Genomic DNA, 21,266 nt, shown 5'->3' on the forward strand with positions numbered 1-21,266 from the left:
TTCCCATAGTGGTACTCACCGGGAAAGCAGAACTTGAAACTTGAAGGCCTCGGAAACTTGACTTGACTACGCTTGCGCCTTGGAACAGGTGGACCTCTGGAGACCTCGGACCTTGCTCTCTCACGGGCTGGGCCTCTGGTTGAGACGATCCGCGATTCTCACTGCCTCACATGGATGCCTGGTCGCAGTCCGTCCTCCTCCGAGGGCCTGAGGGAGTGGCAGGAAGTCCTGCTGGTGCGCTTTGAAGTCCGTCACGGCTGTAGAAGGGGGCAAAGACTAGACCGACAACTCCAGCGAGTGGGGAAAGGGATATGTCCCTGTAAGGGCGCCAAATTATGTGGTAAATAAAAATTACCCTGGCATAATTTCTAGTCATTAACAATTAGCATGCATCAAGTGAGAGGCAGAGTCCTTGGTATCTGAGTTAAAATGGGCTTTATTCCAATAACTCGAGTCAAAGGGAGAATTAGTTCCATCACCACAGAGGTTCAGGAAGAGTCTTCTAACATTTAATAACAAAACATTATATTATATACTTTTTACTCCTTGTACATAGGAGCAGGCGCAAGACAGAAAATGAGATAAGAACATGTGGGTGTACACTTGATGAGTCACAGGTGTGTGATAGGTAGGTGTATGGGTGGGTGGGTACTTAGAGGAGGAGTTGGCATGACCAGCTCGAACTGTGCCCTAATTGTGCAATTTGAGCATGACGTGCAATTGACGTGTAACTGGGAGGAGGCTGACTTTCAACCTAGCAGAGAGATCTCTTATGTCAAGGCGACCAGCACATCTAGTACAACTGATATCTAGAGTCAGGGGATGTATTATCTGAAGAAAAGGTTGTTCGTCACTAAAAGACAGAGAGGGCATATTTATTCGTTCATTGCATGAGCTTTCTATGGGTGCAAGCACTGTAATTCACTTAAATGGAGACAGAATGGCTATCGGACGGGTCTGTTTACTTTTCCTCACCGGGCAGGGATGCCACTCTGTACAGCAGACGGATAACTGTTATTCATAATACTGTCTTGGCAGACTTCTTGCTGACGTGACTGCAGCTCAGTATGCCAAGAGTCATGTAAGCATTAATTCAGAAAGTGGTTTCAGGCTCAACCAGTACGATATTTATTTAAAAGAGCACAATGCAAAATGCAAATACATGGGCCTTCATTTTAGCTTAACGTTTGGGAGACTTGATGACTTGACTTGCAGGACATGTTTGCAGAGGCCTAGTGATTCAGGCCACTACGGGAAATATGCATGGGTGACATGCACATGACATGTAACATAGGGTATATGTAGTGGACATTTTTGGTCAGGCAAAATATCATTTTCCTCAAAGCTCCATTGTCTAAATAGAGGATGTAGGGGAGAGGTTGTAGCCTTACGGCTAGAACGGTTGACCTCAAAGCTGGGGAACCTGGTTCAAGTCTCGGCAAATCACTTAATCTCCTCATGCCTAACAAATATGAATGTGTCCTCATTTAATTAAAGTGGTGCTAATGTAGACAAAAAAAAGCATGCTGGTGTTATCCTGGTGTTTCCATATTGGTGGATATATTTATATATTCGAACCAACACTCCGACCACTTACACCAAGGCTCGGTGGCGAAGCAGAGAAACGGACCTCTTTACTTCAGGCAAAATTTTATTTTATTAAACCGTTTGTATACAGATCAGCGTACGACAGATGACGCGTTTCGGGCTCGAGAGCCCTTGAACACATAAAGACTGGATTGGTTATGGCCATTTTTTAAATGCTATGCAACATCCCGCCCAAATCACATGGTCTGATTGATTTTAGTTAAGCTAGGAGGCAGACTATTAAAAAGGTATATGCCCTTTCCTGTTATACACACGTTTATGCATTATTACAACAGCCATACAATATGACATTAAACATGCATTTAAAACAATACGGATGTAAAAAACAGAAATAACCTGATAAAGCAGCCCCGCAATTCTTATCTGCAGTAAAAAATCCTGCATCTTATTTGTGTGGAGTCGCGTTTGCCTTCCGCTTATTATACCATGAGTTACGTGAAAGTCACAATAGACTAGATAGAGATATATATATATATGTATATTCACTGAAAAAAATATAGTGTTCTATTGATCATTGACAGCATGTTTGAGTGAATCTATAGGTAAGTGATTAGATGTGTGTGTAGATCTAGGAATCACTGAGTTGGTTTTTACAAACTTGTATTGGTGCGTCAATGGATTCAAATATGGTACTCTGTATTTTACAGTGAGTGATGAAAGGTTATACTAGTGTATGATGAGGTGTATCTGATTGTCACATGGATGATTTCATCAGTGATGTCATGTGAGATGTCATCAGTGATTTCACTGACCATGAATGACGTAATATGTGACATCATCAGCAGTGGATTGCGGGCGCGCAGATTATACTTAGTACAACTAACTATAACAGAGGAATTTCAATGGTTTTGTACGAGTGAAATGTCCAGCTAACTATAACACCCCTAAAACCTATGTTTTTTTTCTGTGAATTTCCAAGGTTTTTTAAATGCTAATTCCTAACTATAACATGTATGAAACCTATGTTTTTTCTGTGAATTTCTAAGGTTTTTTTAATTGTAATTCCTAACTATAACATGTCTGAAACCTATGGTTTTTTCAGTGAATTTCAAAGGTTTTTTTAAATGACAATTTTTAAATGCATTAATTGTTATATTTATTTTTTGATACTTATTTACTACATTTTTGTAAACTATTTATTTTTAGATATTTTATTTTTTTTAATTACATTATAATTACATTATACATTACATTACAAAATATACTTTCTCAGAATGAATTACTTTAGTTTAAATAATAGGCAATAGAGTTTTAAGTACAGTAGTTACAGGTGTTGCAATGGGCAACACAATTTCAAACACAATGCAACGTTGAGCTCAATGGGAATTTCTAGTTAAATGCAATTAGTTACTTTATGGATTACTTTTCTACCCATAGGACTGGATCCTAGATTCAGTCCTGGGACATCTCCTGTAAACAGTTGAGTAAAAGTGTTATGGTACAGTAGTGATTTTTAAGGAATATTATTGTATTTTAAAAGTTGACACTTAGAAACGTTTTCACATAGAATCACCGATGTTATCCTATTTGAAGAAATTCACTTAGCAGGTAAGTAGTGTTATCGTTTCTTTTTCTTACTCAGTGGTGGATCTTTGATCCAGCACTGGTGCATCTCCTGTAAACAGTTGAAAGAATGGTTTAAGTCATACAGACGATTTTTAAGGAATATTTGTAGTTTGTAAAAATCAACACTTAGAAACTTTTCTGGTCAAAACCAGACAATGGATTCCTATGGACGGAAATACAAGTTACTGGTAAGTACGGTTAGAATTACTTTTCAGGGTCAGTGCAGGGCTAAAAGATGCTAAACCAACAACACAATTGCCAATACTGGGCTAACTTACTTTCTATTAACAAAAGAACTGTTATGAACAAAACATATCAGTCTATTATGAATTACATTACTAATTTATTTTCATAATTTTTTCATTTAGTCCAAATTTTTCATTGTTTGGAAAACATTTCTTGTGCATATACAAAATAAACCAAATATGTACAAAATTAATACAACATTGAAATAACGGACAATTTCTTTATAACTATACAACACATCCACTCAACAGCTTTCTCACTACATACATTCAACTTACATTAAAAAAAAAAAACATATACCTCTGAGGTATAGGCCTGTGTCAACAAAAATATTTCATTCAACTGAGTAATTTAATATAACCTGATTTTTTCATTCTAATTTATAAGTTGAAAACAAACATTTGAAACCAGTTTCAGTTGGAATAGATATTATTACATCTTAATCAAGTTTTTGTAAATTTTATTGACAGTAGACCCCAAAAGGTCGACGCGTTTCGAACCCCCTATTGCGAGGTTCTCCTCAGGACCAACAAAATTTCTATAAGACAAATAAAACAACAAATGGACCTGATTAAAAACACTAGTCTATCTGAAAACGTATTTATTACATGAACACAGCCACCAACAGTCTTTCTTCCGCCTACCTTAACAATCCTGTGTTGGATCCCTCAGGGGACTGGTGTGGGTTAGTTCAATTACTCTAAACATTAAAGACAGAAACACGAATATGACATATTGTTCTAAAAAGACAAACTAATAGTCCAACAATATCGCTCTGCAGGGTAGTGTGGACTCACCTAGCGACCGTTGTACTTAGAATTGAAGTGCCTACAGAGAAAGGAATGGAATAATAATTGGTTGGTTTCAGAACCTGAAGGTCCGTGCTTGATTAAAAAGAAACTGACTTGTTAAATGGTGCTTACCCGGTCTTTGCGTTATGATCGCGAAGCCGGGCTGTTTGGTATTTGGCTGGGCGTACGTTTCTCTCGGCAAACAAGTGTCCGAAGCTCAATTGTAAATCACTGTATACTGAAAGATGTAATGAAGACTAGTTGTACTTCTGTTCTACACACGCCACACTTGGAAAGGACCGTTCGTATTCGTTAACGCATTCTTACTTGCTTAATGCAGCGTCTTCTGGTTTGAACAGCACGGTGGCTCCACTATCCTCGAAATAATTCCGCGGTTTGTTTCGGGATTACGTTTGTTTTTAAAGGGGAAGACACTGTTTTTGTAGAAACTTTATCGATGGTTATACTGAACACGAAATGCTAGGACATGAATAAAACACATTCTTATTTTATTGAAGATCAAACTTATAGTTTCATCAATTAACCATTAGTATCCACGGATTTATAAACCTTGAAAAGGGGCAATGTTCGTTAAATCGGAAGCCCTGTCCCGCGTGGTGCATTATGGTCGTGTAAGTGCCAATTCTCTTTTTTCAGCTGGAATTTGCCGGCGAATTGCATAAAGAACATGTAGGTGTCAAATTCTTATTTATAACTACATATAGTGGTGTTCATTGAGTGGAGGTTAATAATAATTAATGATCCCAAATGACCTTTTGGTCTCCAAGTGTGTGTCAATAGTGGTATATATAATAAAACAAGCGTGGACCTTGTATCGCCCAGCCCCTACTGTCAGACGTCTGCTCGTCGACCATCTTATTAGGTGGCATTTTTGTAAATTTCTGAAATTTCATTTAGTCCTGTCATGGCAGTATTGTATTTCATTATTAGGAGGGCTTCCCGCTGTGCCAATTTGGACTCGATATCGCCTCCTCGTGGGTCATGGTCAATCTTTGAGATGATTGTCCAATGTAGATCGTCTTCTTTGTGTTTATGCGAAATCCAATGTTGGACCAATGGGGCATTTGGTACCTGTCTTCGTACTCTTGATTTGTGCTGGGTGATTCTTTGTCTTGCCTCTTGCGTTGTTTTTCCGATATATAATTTTGGACATGTGCACCAAATTCCATAAATTATATTCTTTGTTTGGCAATTCGTAACGGACAAATGTTTCCAGTGTATTCTGTCAAAGGTGAAGACGGACCCTTCTACTGTTGACTCACAACAAGTACACTTACCACATCTGTGGTGTCCCACTACTGGCGGTAGTCCCATCATTCCCCTTAATGTTGACTGAGGTTCACGGGGCAACGCTGCTCTCACGATTTGATTCGCCACACTTTTCTCCTTTTTGTATGCAAAGAGGGGTGATTCCACTAAGTCCCTGTGTAGGTTTTGTACCAGGTGCCAGTTTTGCATAATCATTTTGCGCAGTTGGTGTGTGTTAGGGCCAAAGGTAGTAACACAGACGATTCTTTTCTGTTCGTCTCGTGTTTTCTTTTGTAATAATGTTTCCCTCGGGACCCACCATGCTCTTTTTAGCGAGTGATTTAAGAGTTTCTTGGGATAGCCTCTTTCGAGTAACCGTTCCTTTAGGCTATTCGCATGTATAAAATATTCCTCCTTACTGGAACAATTTCTCCGTACTCTTAAAAACTGCCCAAAAGGCAAATTTTGTTTGAGGCTCCTGGGGTGATGACTGGTGTCATGTAACGCTTTGTTTCTGTCTGTTGGCTTACGGAACAAAGTTGTACCCAGAGTGCCTTCGGTTGCGTAAACTTGAACATCCAAAAAGGTAATGCTCTGATTTGATGCAGTATGGCCGAATTTGATGTCCTCTGTTCTCATGTTGAGCCACATAACAAATTCTGTTAGTTTGTCCTGTGATCCCGACCAGATGAAAAATACGTCGTCGATATATTGCATGTATTTTGTGATATGTCCAGCAAAGGTTGTTATTGTATATGAATCTATTTTCGTATAAACCCATGAACAGGACAGCTAACTCTGATGCAAAGGGGCAGCCCATTGCTACCCCTTTTAATTTGGTAGAAGAATTCAGTATCAAATTCAAAGAAATTTTTTTGTAGGGCAAATTTTGCGAGCCTCATAATGAAATCTGTAGGGACTCTCATAGGTTGCTCCCTTTGTTCAAGAAAGAACAACAATGTCTCTAAAGCCTGCTCCTGTGGTATTTGCGTATAAAGGGACACGACGTCCATAGTTACCATTAATTGATTCAAGGCATCAAATTGAATCAATGTTATCTGGTTGATGAATGCTGTTGTGTCCTTTAAATGTGCTGGAACTTTATCGACGAATGGTTTTAAAAAAAAGTCGATATATTTTGATACTAGTTCTATCAGGGACCCACAACCTGAAATAATTGGGCGGCCAGGGGGATCATTTGGGCCTTTATACATTTTAGGCGAAACATAAAGTACTGATGTTCTAGGGTTTTTATTCTGAAGAAAAGCCAGTTCTTTTGGTCCAAGGATTCCTAAGTCATGACCCTCTTGAAGAATATTGAAGAGTTCATTTTGTAACTCCCTCAATGGGTTACGATTGATTTTCTTGTAGCAAGTTGGGTCGTCAAGCTGCCGTTTCACCTCCTTCTTATATCTGTTAATGTCCCAGAGGACAACCGCGCCTCCCTTGTCCGCTTCTTTTTATTATAAGCGATTTGTCATTTTTTAAGGAAAAGATGGCATCCTTCTAATTTTTTGTTAGATTGAACTTCACAAACTGTTTCTTCATTTCAAGAGCAGTTATCCCTGACATTATTGCCCTTTCAAAGGCTACCACCTCCTTGGGGGTTTTGCAGGCTGGTGGGCAAAATGAAGATTTTGTGCGGAACCCTGTAGCTTCAGAGCTTATTAGCTCGGGTGTGTCTTTTAAAAAATGTTTTTAGACGTATTTTCCTACAGAATTCTCTTGCTTCCAATTTCATTTTGACGTAGTCAGTTGGTCTAACAGGTACGAAGGAGAGTCCCTTTTCAAGTACAGCCACTTCAGAGGAGGATAACACCCTATCGGATAAATTAAACAGAGATGATGACGTTAGCTTCTGTAATATTGGCGTCTGGTCCTCATTTCCCATGGTTGATTCCCCGGTCGTGACCGTTCTCTTCCCCGCTGTTGGCCTCTGCCTAAAAAAGGTTGGGGATTTTGTTGTTGATTATGTTGGTTACTCCTGGTGGCTGAGTTATTTCTTGAATCGCTATTATCCGTCTCTCCTTCCGATGAAGAGGAGGTGTCCGAAAAGGTTAGGAACCTCTTCCTGGAACGTCCCTGGTTTTCCTGAAAAACCTTCTCTGTGTCGGACGAGTATAAAAATCTTGCTGTAAATATGGGTAAACTGCCTCTAGTGTGAAATTCTTTTCATCCAGTTGAATTTATTCCCTTTCTGAGTTACAGTGTAATCTTTAAACTCTTGGATTTCCTTTTCAATTTTTTCAAGGAGGCTTTTTGAGTCAGTGATTAATTGATTGCTTTGTATTTCGATTTCTAGATCTGCAATTTCCTGAAGTTGTTTGACTGAGATCCTATGTGCCGTCTCGACCGTTAGGACCATCAGGTCTCTACTGCACTTTGTCTCTATCGTATATGTGACGATATGTTTTGTTCATAACAGTTCTTTTGTTAATAGAAAGTAAGTTAGCCCAGTATTGGCAATTGTGTTGTTGGTTTAGTTGATTTGGCTTAGCCTTGCTGGTTAGGAGTCTAGACCCAGTTTTGTTTTCTGGGCTAAAAGATGCAGCACTGGGATCTCTCCTGATAACAGGTGAGTACATTGAATTTGTTGTTCGGATGATTTTAGGTGAATATTTTAAAGTTCCAAAACTCCACACTTAGAAGAATGTCCAAGTGAAACCAGTCAATGTAGCCTATGGAAGGAAATTCAAGTTACTGGTAAGTATGGTTAGAATTACTTTTCAGGATCAGTACTGGGCTCAAAGATGCAGCACTGAGGTCTCTCCTGATAACAGGTGAGTAAATCGGAATTCGTAGTTCGGCTGATTTTAGAGGAATATTTGTAAGTTCCAAAACTCCACACTTATAAGAATTTCCAAGTGAAACCAGTCAATGTTAGCCTATGGAAGGAAATTAAAGTTACTGGTAAGTACGATTAGAATTACTTTTCAGGATCAGTACTGAGCTCAAAGATGCAGCAGTGAAGTCTCTCCTGATAACAGGTGAGTAAATCAGAATTCATAGTTCGACTGATTTTAGAGGAATATTTGTAGGTTTAAAAAATCGACACGTAGAAACTTTTCAGCAAAAACCAAGCAATGATATCCTATGGAAGTAAATTCCAGTTACTGGTAAGTACGGTTAGAATTACTTTTCAGGATCAGTACTATGCTCAAAGATCCAGCACTGAGGTCTGTCCTGATAACAGGTGAGTAAATCAGAATTCGTATTTTGGCTGATTTTACTTCGGTCCAGTATATAGAGAGCCACTTTCCTACACCATCCCCTCCCTTCACCACTGTGCAAACACGCCCTGTGGTGCGTTTGAAGTTGGGGCAATAATTCCCCGTCAATCCTGAGGGTCCCTAGAGTCCAACTACCCCCTAGGTACATCCAGTAAGCGCCACAGAGCTGCGTAGCAGAGAGATGTAAAAAGGGGCACGGCCTGCACCACCTCTCTGCAACACAGCGCAGTGGTGCTTCTTGGAAGCACCTGGTGGGCTACTTGGCCCCCAGGGTCCCTCAGGATTGAAGAGGAATTTTTTCCCAACTCAAAAGGCGCCAAGGGCGTGTTTGCACACGTCACCTCAGGCCCCATCCCCTCCCATTACCACTAAGTAAATGCGCCCCAAGGCGTGTTTTAAGTTGGGAGATTACTTCCCCTTGAATCCTGTGGGTCCCTAGAGCCAAACTAGCCCACTAGGTACCTCCTGTAAGCGCCACAGAGCTGCATTGCAGAGAGATGTAAAAAGGGGCGTGGCCTCTGAACACCTCTCTGCAACGCAGCTCCCTGGCACATGCTGGAGTTACCTGGTGGGCTTGTTGCCCCCCAGGGACCCTCAAGATTGAAGAGGAATTAATTCCTCAACTTAAAACGCACCTCGGGGCCTTAGGGGTCCTTGTGTGACCGCCTGAGCAGGCCTAGGGAGTCAGGGTGTTTCCCTTCGTGTTTTTCGCATTTGTTTATTAGGTTTCTTGTGCCTCAGTTCTACCGAGGCACAAGATGGCTGCCAACACTTCCTGATTTGGAGTGTTGACAGCCAATTAGCATGCAGCTCGTGCACGGCAGGGTGCGCGGATCCTGCGAGGCCATAGATATATATGTACTTTTAATTGTAATTGTCTCAGGAACTACTGAACGAATTTACACCATTTAAGCAGAAGGCACGAGTCTGAACCAAGGACTACCTCTTTGCCAAATTCAGTGTAATTCCGTTCAGCAGTTCGGGCTGTAGCCGCGATGAACGGTTCCTATGGAAAATTGCATGGGGAAAACACGTTTTGGGACCCCCCTTTTTTCTCAGCCCCCACTTCATGAATTACCCCAAGACTTTCAGGATAGGAGTGGACTGGGGCGCCCCACCAGTTTTAGGAATTTGGCGAAGATTCGTCAACCAGCGCCAAAGTTATCCTAAATAGAATTTTGCGGATTTCCTATGAAAAATAGGTCCTAACTATATATATATATATATATATATATATTTCCTACTGGCGGTCACCAGTAGGTAGATATAGTTAGGACCTAGTTTCCATAGGAAATCCACAACATTCTCTTTGGAATAACTTTGGCGCTGGTCCAAGAAAATGTCCTGCTCTGTTCCTCTCCTTCCCTGAAAGTTTTGGGGTGAATATTCAAGTGGGGGCCGAGAAAAAAGTATGGTCCCAAAATGTGTTTTCCCCATGCAACTTTCTATAGGACCTTTAGCCAGGGCTACAGCCAGAACGGCTGAACGGAATTACACCAAGTTTGGCAAAAAGGTAGAGTTTGGTTCGCAGATTGTGCTTTTTGTTAAATGGTATAAATCCATTCCGTAATTCCTGAGAAAATCAAAAGTAAACTCATAGTGATATCTAGAGACAAAGTACCGTACTCTGTACCTTCCCGAGCCCGAGCTGCATGGTCATTGGCTGTCAACTGTCTGTCAACACTCCAAACCAGGAAGTGTTGGCAGCCATCTTGTGCCTCGGTAGAACCGAGGCACAAGAAAGCAGTGAAACAAATGTGCAAAACACTAAAAGGGGGCAGGGTAGAAACACCCTGACCCCCTAGGCCTGCTCAGGGGGTCCCACAAGGACCACCAAGGCCCAAAAAATATATATCTTTTTTTAAATTGTGGGGTACGAAGTACCATACTCTGTACTGTACTCCGTACTGTACTCTGTACCTTCCAGAGCACGAGCTGCATGGTCATTGGCTTTCAACTGTCTGTCAACACTCCAAACCAGGAAGTGCTGGCAGCCTTCTTGTGCCTCGGTACAACCGAGGCACAAGAAAGCAGTGAAACAAACGTGCAAAACATGCAAAGAGGGCAGGGTAGACACACCCTGATCCCCTAGGCCTGCTCAGGGGGTCCCACAAGGACCCCCAAGGCCCCAAAATTATTATTTTTTTTAAGTCGCGGGGTACGAAGTACCGTACTCTGTACCTTTCCAAGCGCATACTGGAGGTTCCTGGTGGGCTAGTTGCCCCCCAGGGACCTCCAGTATGCATGGGGAATTAGTTCCCCCTCTGCAAATGCGCCAGGGGCTGCGTTGCAGAGAGGTGTAAAAGGGCCTCATTACACCTCTCTGTAATGCAGCCCCCTGGCACTTACTGGAGGCTCCTGGTGGGCCAGTTGGCCCCCAGGTACCCCCAGTATGTGAGGGGAATTAGTCCCCCCTCTGCAAACGTGCCAGGGGGCTGCATTGCAGAGAGGTGTAAAAAGGGGCGTGGCCTCATTACACCTATCTGCAATGCAGCCCCCTGGCGCATACTGGAGGTTCCTGGTGGGATAGTTGGCCCCCAGGGACCCCCAGTATTCAAGGGGAATTAGTTCCCCCTCTGCAAACGCGCCAGGGGGCTGCGTTGCAGAGAGGTGTAATGAGGCCACGCCCCTTTTTACACCTCTCTGCAACGCAGCCCGCCTGGCGCATACTGGAGGTTCCTGGTGAGCTAGTTGGTCCCCAGCGACCCCCAGTATGCAAGGGGACTTAATCCCCTGACTTATAACACACTATAGGGCGCATTTGCACTGTGGTGAAGGTAGGGGGCGGGGCTTGAGGTGATGTGAGTGCAAACATGCCCTGTGGCGCGTTTTAAGTTGGGGAATTAATTCCTCTTCAATCCATAGGTCCCCTAGGAGGAAACTAGTCCAACAGGTATCTCCAGTAAGCACCACGGAGCTGTGTTGCAGAGTGTTGATATAGTTAGGAATTAGCATTTAAAAAACCTTTGAAATTCACTGAAAAAACCATAAGTTTCAGACCTGATATAGTCAGGAATTAGCATTTAAAAACCTTAGAAATTCACTGAAAAAACTGTACGTTTTAGGGGTGTTATAGTTAGCTGGACATTTCACTCGTACAAAACCATTGAAATTCCTCCGATAAAGTTAGTTGTACTAATTATATCTCGCGCGTCCACAATCCACTGCTGATGATGTCACATATTACATCATTCATGACATGGTCAGTGACATCACTGATGACATCTCAAATGACATCACTGATGACATCATCCATGTGACAATACACCTCATCATACAGTAGTATAACCTTTCATCACTCACTGTAAAATACAGAGTACCATATTTGAATCCATTGACACACCAATACAAGTTTCTAAAAACCCGCTAAGTGATTCCTAGATCTATACACACATCTAATCACTTACCTACAGATTCACTCATACATGCAGTCAATGATCAATAGAACACTATCAAATATACTTATACACCTATATCGACATTACACACCAGCACACATCCTATTCACTTATAAAGTCATCCTATTCACTCATGCAAACAATGGATCATACTTACATTTACTTAGCTATACACTTATACAAACACCACTTTATCTATTCATATAGATTGTAAATTATACTTAGTGTGTTATAAAATCACTATTACAAGTATACAGTTATCCATACAGTCATGCATATAATCACTGAGTCTTATGTATACTTATTTATAAACAACTGACACATACATTGCCTTTTATTTTTCTACTTTGTTAGTCATGTACCATTAAGAGACATATTTATTCATCACCACACCCATAAAGATATTCACTCACCCAAACAACTGTTATAACGTGTAGTCTTAATGTCATATACCTACTACATCAACTATTCACACATCTTTGGGCAGTCACACACCTATCACCTCCCACCGAACCACATACACATTCACTCTCCCATACAAATACTCAGTTACCTAATCAATAACTAATATAGACTTTCAAATAGCTAGTAACCAACTGGAGAAGTAGTTTTTACAACAACTGACAAAGTGATACAGATGTTCACACAGTTTAGTCACTATCGAATATATTTAGAGAGACACTTTAAATTAGTCAAGTAAACAGTCAATCACACTGCTACTAAATCCTCCATCCAGATATTTATATTTATATATCCACTCATTCTTCAATGCAAATTGCTATATATATATAATACATATTTAAATAACGAAGCAAACCACATTCACTGGATGATGTTATCAGTGATGTCATTTGAGATGTCATCAGTGGTGTCACTGACCATGTCATGAATGATGTAATATGTGACATCATCAGCAGTGGATTGCGGACGCGCGAGATATAATTAGTACAACTTACTATATCGGAGGAATTTCAATGGTTTTGTACGAGTGAAATGTCCAGCTAACTATAACACCCCTAAAACCTACAGTTTTTTCAGTGAATTTCTAAGGTTTTTTAAATGCTAATTCCTAACTATATCAGGCCTGAAACCTATGTTTTTTTCAGTGAATTTCAAAGGTTTTTTAAATGCTAATTCCTAACTATATCAGGCCTGAAACCTATGTTTTTTTCAGTGAATTTTAAAGGTTTTTTAAATGCTAATTCCTAACTATATCAGGCCTGAAACCTTTGGGTTTTTTCAGTGAATATATAATATTTATGCATATACATCGTATAAAATAGTAAATCCAAAATATTTTAACATATAATATTAAAATAATGTAAAATGAATAGTTTTCAATATTTAATTGAAAATATCCATAAATATACACTCATATAAAAACACACAAACAGCGCATCTACTCTTCAAGCATGCCCCACTGGACAGCATCCTGACAGACCCTGCTTGGCACCCCGCCAAACGGGATAACGAGGCCATGCAAGCTCGGGGGGAAACCACCAATCTGAAATTCTGGACACCCTATAAGCCTGAGATGCGGAGAGTCGTCGACATCAGAGGGACCATGGTCTTTGCTCAGAGGGGCACGAGAACCATGACCAGAACCATATCTTGGTTCAAGAAGGTGCCCGGGGTCTGTCCCAGTCAAGACTGGGCCACCTACCCAGAGAAAGAAGCAGACTCATTGGACAACTATACATCACTTCCTGTGACACCTAGGAAAAGTCAAACATTTGCGAGGACTGGCTACGCGAGCAGTCCCACTCCTTGCAGCTCCAGTGCTGTACACAAGCCACAATGCACTATGCACTACTTCCTGCGCATGCATGCAAAGCGCTTATTCACGCTCTCGGTCACATTGGCAATCATCAGCTCATGAATGAAATTGCTAAATGATAAGACTGATCCCTTGATTAAAATAATATTGTGGTTTCTGAGCGAGCATTACACAGTGGTGGGCTGTGAAAAACGATGCTTCCTAAAGTTCCAGAGTTTTAGCACGAACTGGTACAGAAATGCCTAAGTAGTATAGAGTGATACCTTTCATCACCATTCATTTTTTGACAGGTGCCACGCCCCCCGGAAGTGACGTAGGAGCCCGTAAGACCCGCCCTGAAAGTCCCGCCCCAGAAGTTCTGTCCCGGCAGTCCCGCCCGGAAGTCCCACCCTGGAAGTGGGGCAGGTGTACTCGGTGTGTGTGCCCTCCACCCAGGGAATAATGACTGTGTAGGTGTGCTATAGGTATAGAGTTGGGGTCAGAGGTACCTAGGGCTAGTTTCAAGTAACCCCAGTAGGGCCTGCTAGGGGTTTTTAGGGTTACGGGATGTGTAAGCAAAGACTTACCTGTGTGCGCCATGTTGACTGAGCAAGCAGGGACATCTCTGGGCATGTTCAGCGGATAGTTGCGGCTGTAGGCTGGTGTTGCTTCAGCAGTGGCACGGTGCGACTGTGGAATGGGAGCCCTACAGTGGTGATGGGGTCTTTTTGGAGGTAGACCAGCCCCATAGGAGGAGTGTCTAATGCATATGGAGTTCCTAAAGTGGTAGACCATGGTGCAGGGCCTATCCACAGCCAGCCAAGTGCAGGAATCCCAATGCCCCCGCAAGAGGCGGGAAGCTTGACGGCGAGTTTGCGGGTGCAGTAATTTTACCGCCTAATTTAAAAAAGTGTCTGATGTAAAGTGACATTAGATATGAAAATAAATAAATGCCAAGTCACGGTGGTTGACGTAGAAGGATACACCCCTTTTCTGAGCCTACATTGTATATAAGGGAGGCCCTTAACGCATAGTGTTGAACCAGAAGCAAGAGAGAACCCTAGCATCATGAAGCGATAAAACTATCTCACCGGGAAGGATACCCTTGATCACGGGCTGAACACTATTGACAAATATTTTCGCAGCTTGAGCCCCCTGGTAATGGATGAGCAGACGCCGCAAGAGGTCCCTAAAGAGGACAGCGCTGAAGTTACAGGTTATCATGAGGACCATTGTCGGCGGATGGCCTCGCTCAGCCTTGTGGATCGACCTCAGCTGATATCACCTATTAAGGGGTCAACAAGCGCCAGTAAAACCTCAAGTAAAGAAGTAGGGGTTGAAAATTGTTTCAATGACATGGAAGATTCGGAAGAAACTATAATCCCACCCCACTACCAGGTGCATGAAGATATGAGATCTCTGGAGATGTGGAGATTAGTATTATCTTAATGTAGACACTTTAAGCATATGTGATGCATGTTTTTGTTAACTACTACCCATTTTATTTCTTTTTTGAACCGCAGAAAGCAGCAGAAAGATGCAATGAGGTTGAGGAGACTCCTAATGCTGCTAAGACCTTCATTATGAACTGCTTGTGCTGTTCAAAACAAACTGAAAATTTCACAAGCTAAAACAACGAACTGTGTAAGGACTATAAAAAAGCATTGGATTCCGTAGATCTTGAAAAGGAGACCCCATGTGTAACCTGCATAGATAGAGAGCATGTTAAGGGTGTTGCAGCCAGTGTTGTGTACGTGTGTCTCAAGCGAGACTTTTATTCTCGATGTTATGGTCATAAAACAAAGGATCCACAACAGACGGCTCATGACTGCCTATTTCCATCGTACACGGCTGAAACTACTCGCTATATATGTCATTTGACAGATCCCCGCAAATTATGTAAACTGTTAAAGTCGGTGTACCAGCTCTCGGGTGAAAAATATGCAAGACCCTCTATGGTCAGGGTCTTGTCGCAGGCACTCAGAGAAATCCAAAACGCATATCACATTCGAGCAAAACTTTCTAACATGCGCATGCAGTGCCAGCCAGCTATTAGAATGAGGGCAGAACGATCTATAGAAAAGCATGTTGCCAATGTTTATTATAAAAGTAGAAAACAGGTGGGGTGTATGGACCCTTGAAAAATGTTTTAAAATTAAAATAAATAAACATCTCATATTAGCGTGTTATTACAAAGAGCCGTAGCATTAATATATAAATGTTAAGGAATGCCAAAAAACACTGTTGTTATAAGCTACTACTTGACTGTTTAATACTTATTTTTAGGATATGAAGCAGGAGATGGGGATCCCCGATGATTCTGAGCCATCGCCGGAATACCTGTGTATCACTAAAGTGTTATATGATTTGCTTAAAGAAAGAATAGTTGAATTACATCCAACGACATTGTGCTTTTCAAAAAATGGTCTGTTTGCTAGAGGCCTCCTGGCATGGCAGTCCTAGATGCTTATGTGGATGCGGTGCTAGTATGTGGATGGTGGCAAAGGATGCATTCTGGAACACGTACATATACTATATGCAAGGCTTAATACTACCCCGGATGTACAGCTTAAATTTAGCCTTTGAACTTCTAACTGAGGATTATTTTAGAAACAAAGGCTTCCTGATGTGTGAGAGAGAATTGTATGAAGTATTGACAGCTGCCAGTATCCTAGCCATACAGAGTTATTGGAGGGGTTATAGGGCTAACCTATACAGTGCTATTGACTATGTTCTTTAAAAATATCAAGATACGTGACTTTACACAGACACTTGAGACAAACGCCCCAATTCTATATGTAGCGTAATCGCTAATATGTATGCATCCTGAATAGCCTGTATGCTAGTTTTTAATGCTAGTATCACCTACAGTGAAACTTGTAAACTAAGGAATAATTATATTTTGTTATCCTATTTACTTATAATAAAATGTCTATACACAAAACAAGCGTCTTTCATATTGTGGTCACAAGTGTTAACATGTCGGGGTCTGTGTTTAAAAAGCTTTATTATGATACAGAGGAGGTTGCGAGCTTTGGAAGCGGCGAAGCGTTGTTTAGAGGGGCTGAAGCTGAAAATGAGCTGATAAGCAGAACCTAGGTGAAGCTATGGCTATCGGGGGAAGAGGCGTATTCACTCCACAAGCCAGAGACGAGACGCCTTAAGAGGAGACCCACTAGTGTTGGTGTGCAATTAGATTATCAATGGCAGGCTGACATAATAAGCACTCAAGATCTAGCAAAGCATCATAATGGAGCCCGCTACATCTTAACAGTTATAGATGTACTGTCTAAATACGCCTTTCCAGAAGCGCTAAATGATAAAAGTGGAACAAGATTCACCAAGGCCTTTAAGGTAATCTTCAGGAAAGGGAGAACCCGCAAAAACTACAAACAGACGGCAGAATTTTTTTTTAAACAAAACATTTCAGAAATTATTAAAACAGTATGGGGTACAACATTTTGTAACGTACACGGAGGTAAAAGCAGCGGTTATAGAGCGCTTTAACAGAACCTTAAAATCTAAGATGTGGAGATACTTCACGGCATACAACACCTACCTATACATAGCCATTCAACAGGATTTTTACCTGTTTATAATGCCAACTATTATAGAACTATCAAAATGGCCCATGTGGAGGTAACAGCCTACAATTCTCTATCTGTATGGAGGACGGTATATGCAGTTACTTCGGCGCCAGAGTAAAGAAGCCTGTTTTTAAAAAAAGGGGCCATGAAAGGGTTTCAAAATTGAAAGGGGTCTTTACGAAAGGTTATCAATAGACTTTCAGCGATGAGATATTTATAGTTGAAAGTGTGGTGCTTAAAGAAGGTGTGTACATTTATAGGTTGAAGGACTACTCTAGCGAACCAGTGACAGCTGTTTTTTACAGTGAAGAGTTACAAAAGATCCCAGGTGACGTAAATAGTGTTTACAGGGTTGAAAAGATTCTAGAGTTGTGAGGAAGGGGGACAAAAAACAGGCCTTTGTTAAATGGCGAGGATGGCCTGAGAAATTTAACAGTTGGGTGCCGGCCAACTCCCTGCATGACGTGTGAAGAACGATAGATCTAAACAAAGAAGAAAACAATATGTAGACATCATCCTTTTATATTACACTACCCTCTAATGCATAGTTGGGTATGTTCCCTGATAATAAAATATCAAATTACATGGTCAAATAGGCTAAACCTGTGGATTTGAAAGGGGATTGGGAAGTCATCCTAACAGAAATCCAATACCCCCGCACATGGAATACGTTTAAGAGGTCAGAAGCTAAATTCAGTACAAAGAAGTCCCAAACTGAACCTTTATGCATCACAGATTATCCCCCACGGATACTACCCTACTGTTAATGCGTTAGTGGATGCCATTAACAAGACAGAATCTGGCATTGTAGGGGTTTTCAACATTCAACTGGTGCTAGATAGCATTAGAGGGAAGGTTTGTATTGACCTCATTGCTGCTTGAGAGTTTCCCCTGCTGTGCTGGACAGCAATAAAAATGGGTGTGGTCATGACGCGCTCAGCTCGTCATAAGCACACGAGCACTGTGCTGCATGACGAGCTGAGCTCTTCATGAACATGGAAGGGGTTAAAGCGCCCATCTAGGATGCGCAGTTTGTAACTACAGGGAAGTTGAACAGGGTTTTAGGAACTGGACAGCATATAAAAAACAAACAAGAGTCAGATCTGACATGTCCCGATATTAATGGGGGGTTCTAAACACTCTATGTCTATACGGATATAATAGAACCATAGAGAGTGGGATATAGTTTTGCTACCTTGCGGAGATGGTTTCAAGTGAGGGGTGAAAACAATACAATAGATAATATTCAATATATGTAACAATTTCTAAAAGCCATTTTGACACCATAACGATAACCTTCATTTCAGGCCCCGCTGCGACGGTGACTATTAAGAGCTAATCATGATGTTTATGAAAGCCTACGGCAACCCATCTATGTATATAGATTATTTCAGGCATCAGGCAGGATATGGAGGGCCCCCTCCCCCTACTTTCAAGGAGCTCCTGTTATGTACGGGGCGGGTCTTGGAGGTTTTTTCCGTAGTTTGTTCAGAAGGGCTATGCCTTTTTTGAGAAAAGCCTATGAAATTGCAAAACTACACGTAAAGACAGCTGCCAAGAATATTGCCCAAGATGTGGTGGGTTCTGTGAAGTCGGCAGTCGTTGAACATATGAACAGACAGCCCCAAGAAGGGTCAGGACTGTTGTACAAGCCACGCCTTTGAAGGAAGAGGAGGTCTTCACAACACCGAGGGCCCCCGGCTCCCTATAAAAAAAGGAAGCATTCTTCAAAAAGAGCTCACAAAAAAGAAGATCCCCAAGGTGGAAAGAGAGCTACGAAGAAGAGAACACCATCTAACGTTAACATTTTCTAAAAGGCTTGTCACCCTAAAACTGGCTTTTGTACACTGCGCATCGGGTGAATGCACAAAGTCAGAGTTAGATTTGTTTTCTCAAAAACCCACACAGACTTGTATCGAAAACCGTTTTTTCATGTATATATCACAGCAGCAAAATTTGTTTCTGGGGCAGCTACCAAAACTTGTTATTATAGGGTTTGTTGACAGCACCGCTTTTAGCGGGGTACACACCTCCAACCCATTTAATTTCAAGCACTACGGTATCAACTACGCTGCCCTAGTCCACAAGGGAGCCGTCATACCTGCAAAGCCATACACACCCAATTTTGGATCTGCAAATTTTATTAGAGAATATATCGGTGTAGTGTCGATAACTGGGAAACACCTGCATGATTCGGGGGTTGTCGTATCACGTGAAGGATATGGCACAGGCTACATGCTATTTGCCTTTGATCTGACCCCTGACATGGAAGAAGGTGACCACTACAGCCTGGTCAAAGGTGAAAATCTAAAAGCTGAAATCTGCTTTAGCGCCGCCCTAACTGTGAATGTGAACATGGTGGTATTCGCTGTACTTGATAGTGTAATACAAGTTAATCACGGCCAACAGATTCTGTTTGATTATCTTTAAAAAGAATATAAAATGCACACTATTCACATACGGGACTTCTTAAGCCGTCATAAATACGCTAAGAAACACTTTTTAGGTGTTTTCCAAGCGACGATCTGCCGGCTGAAAGACAACGGTCTTTTGGTCTTTAACACCGATCTGTATCATAAAGCAGGAACACACTGGCCTGCTATGTTTTTCTGCATTGACCAGGTAACTGTGTTGGACAGTCTTGCGGACTTTCCGGAGCACAGCATCTATACAAAGCTGATATTCAAGTATTTTAAAAAAGTGGCTTCCAGGGTAGAATATAACAAGTTGCAGATACAAGATTCTCTATCTATTAAGTGTGGGGAACATTGTATATATTTTATATGTAAATTGTCAAAGGGTCTAACTTTTAGAATTTTTTTTAATTCATATTCAAGTGATCATGTAAACAATGATAGGCTTGTTACCCGCTATATGAAAGAAGGCTTGAAGCCCATTCCTAGCATAGTTACAACAGAACACGATATTTGTCAAAAGTGCAAAGTTTTGTAATGCGTAATGCTCACGTTCAAAATAAAAATAAATAAATACAAGCCTCTATTAAAGCACTCACCCCGACTTTGTGTTTTTTATTCTGCAATAAGAAAAAAATGTAAAATGTGCCAGACGGCTGGATGCAAAGTCATTGCTGAGCAGAAGGTGCGCTGCGGCACCTGTAATCTATTCTGTCGCTCACAAAAGTTATCTGAGCATACATAACAGGGTTGTCCACTGCATCTTTAAAACAGACAGCGGTTGGTGTGTGCATTACGTAGCTGAGGATCACAAATGCCAGGGCATGAAGTGCCCCCGTTGTAAAGCGTCTTTTCTGGAGGTACAGAACACATGTGCTACATGCGTAAGGGATGCCAGCCTCCTAAAACAGAAAATTATATCATATTTGATATAGAGTGCACCAAAGAAACATCTGTACACAAGCCCAATTATATCTACGCGCATCATCTAACTTCGGATGAGAACTGGGAGTTTGAAGGCCACTCATGTGTGAGTGATTTCCTAACCACCTTCATGCAACCCAAATATAAGGGGTATACCATGATGGCTCATAACTCAAAGGGGTATGACTCGTTCTTTATTTTACAGAAGATGATTAGTGAAAAGGTGCCTGTAAAACTTATTACCCAGGGCTCTAAGCTAATGTTGGTTATGGTTGTAACCTCACAAATACGTTTTATAGACACCTTACATTTTTTACCCATGAAGTTAAGTAAGCTACCAAAAGCTTTTGGGTTTCCTGGGTGTAAAGGTTATTTCCCACATTTTTTTAACACATGGACTAACCAGAATTATTAGGGCCACAAGCCGCTGCCACACGGCTATGGCACGGAGTATATGATGCCTGATGAGAAAAATAT

This window comes from Lissotriton helveticus, chromosome 1_1 (assembly GCF_964261635.1).
Source record: "Lissotriton helveticus chromosome 1_1, aLisHel1.1, whole genome shotgun sequence".
NCBI classification, from domain to species: Eukaryota; Metazoa; Chordata; class Amphibia; order Caudata; family Salamandridae; genus Lissotriton; species Lissotriton helveticus.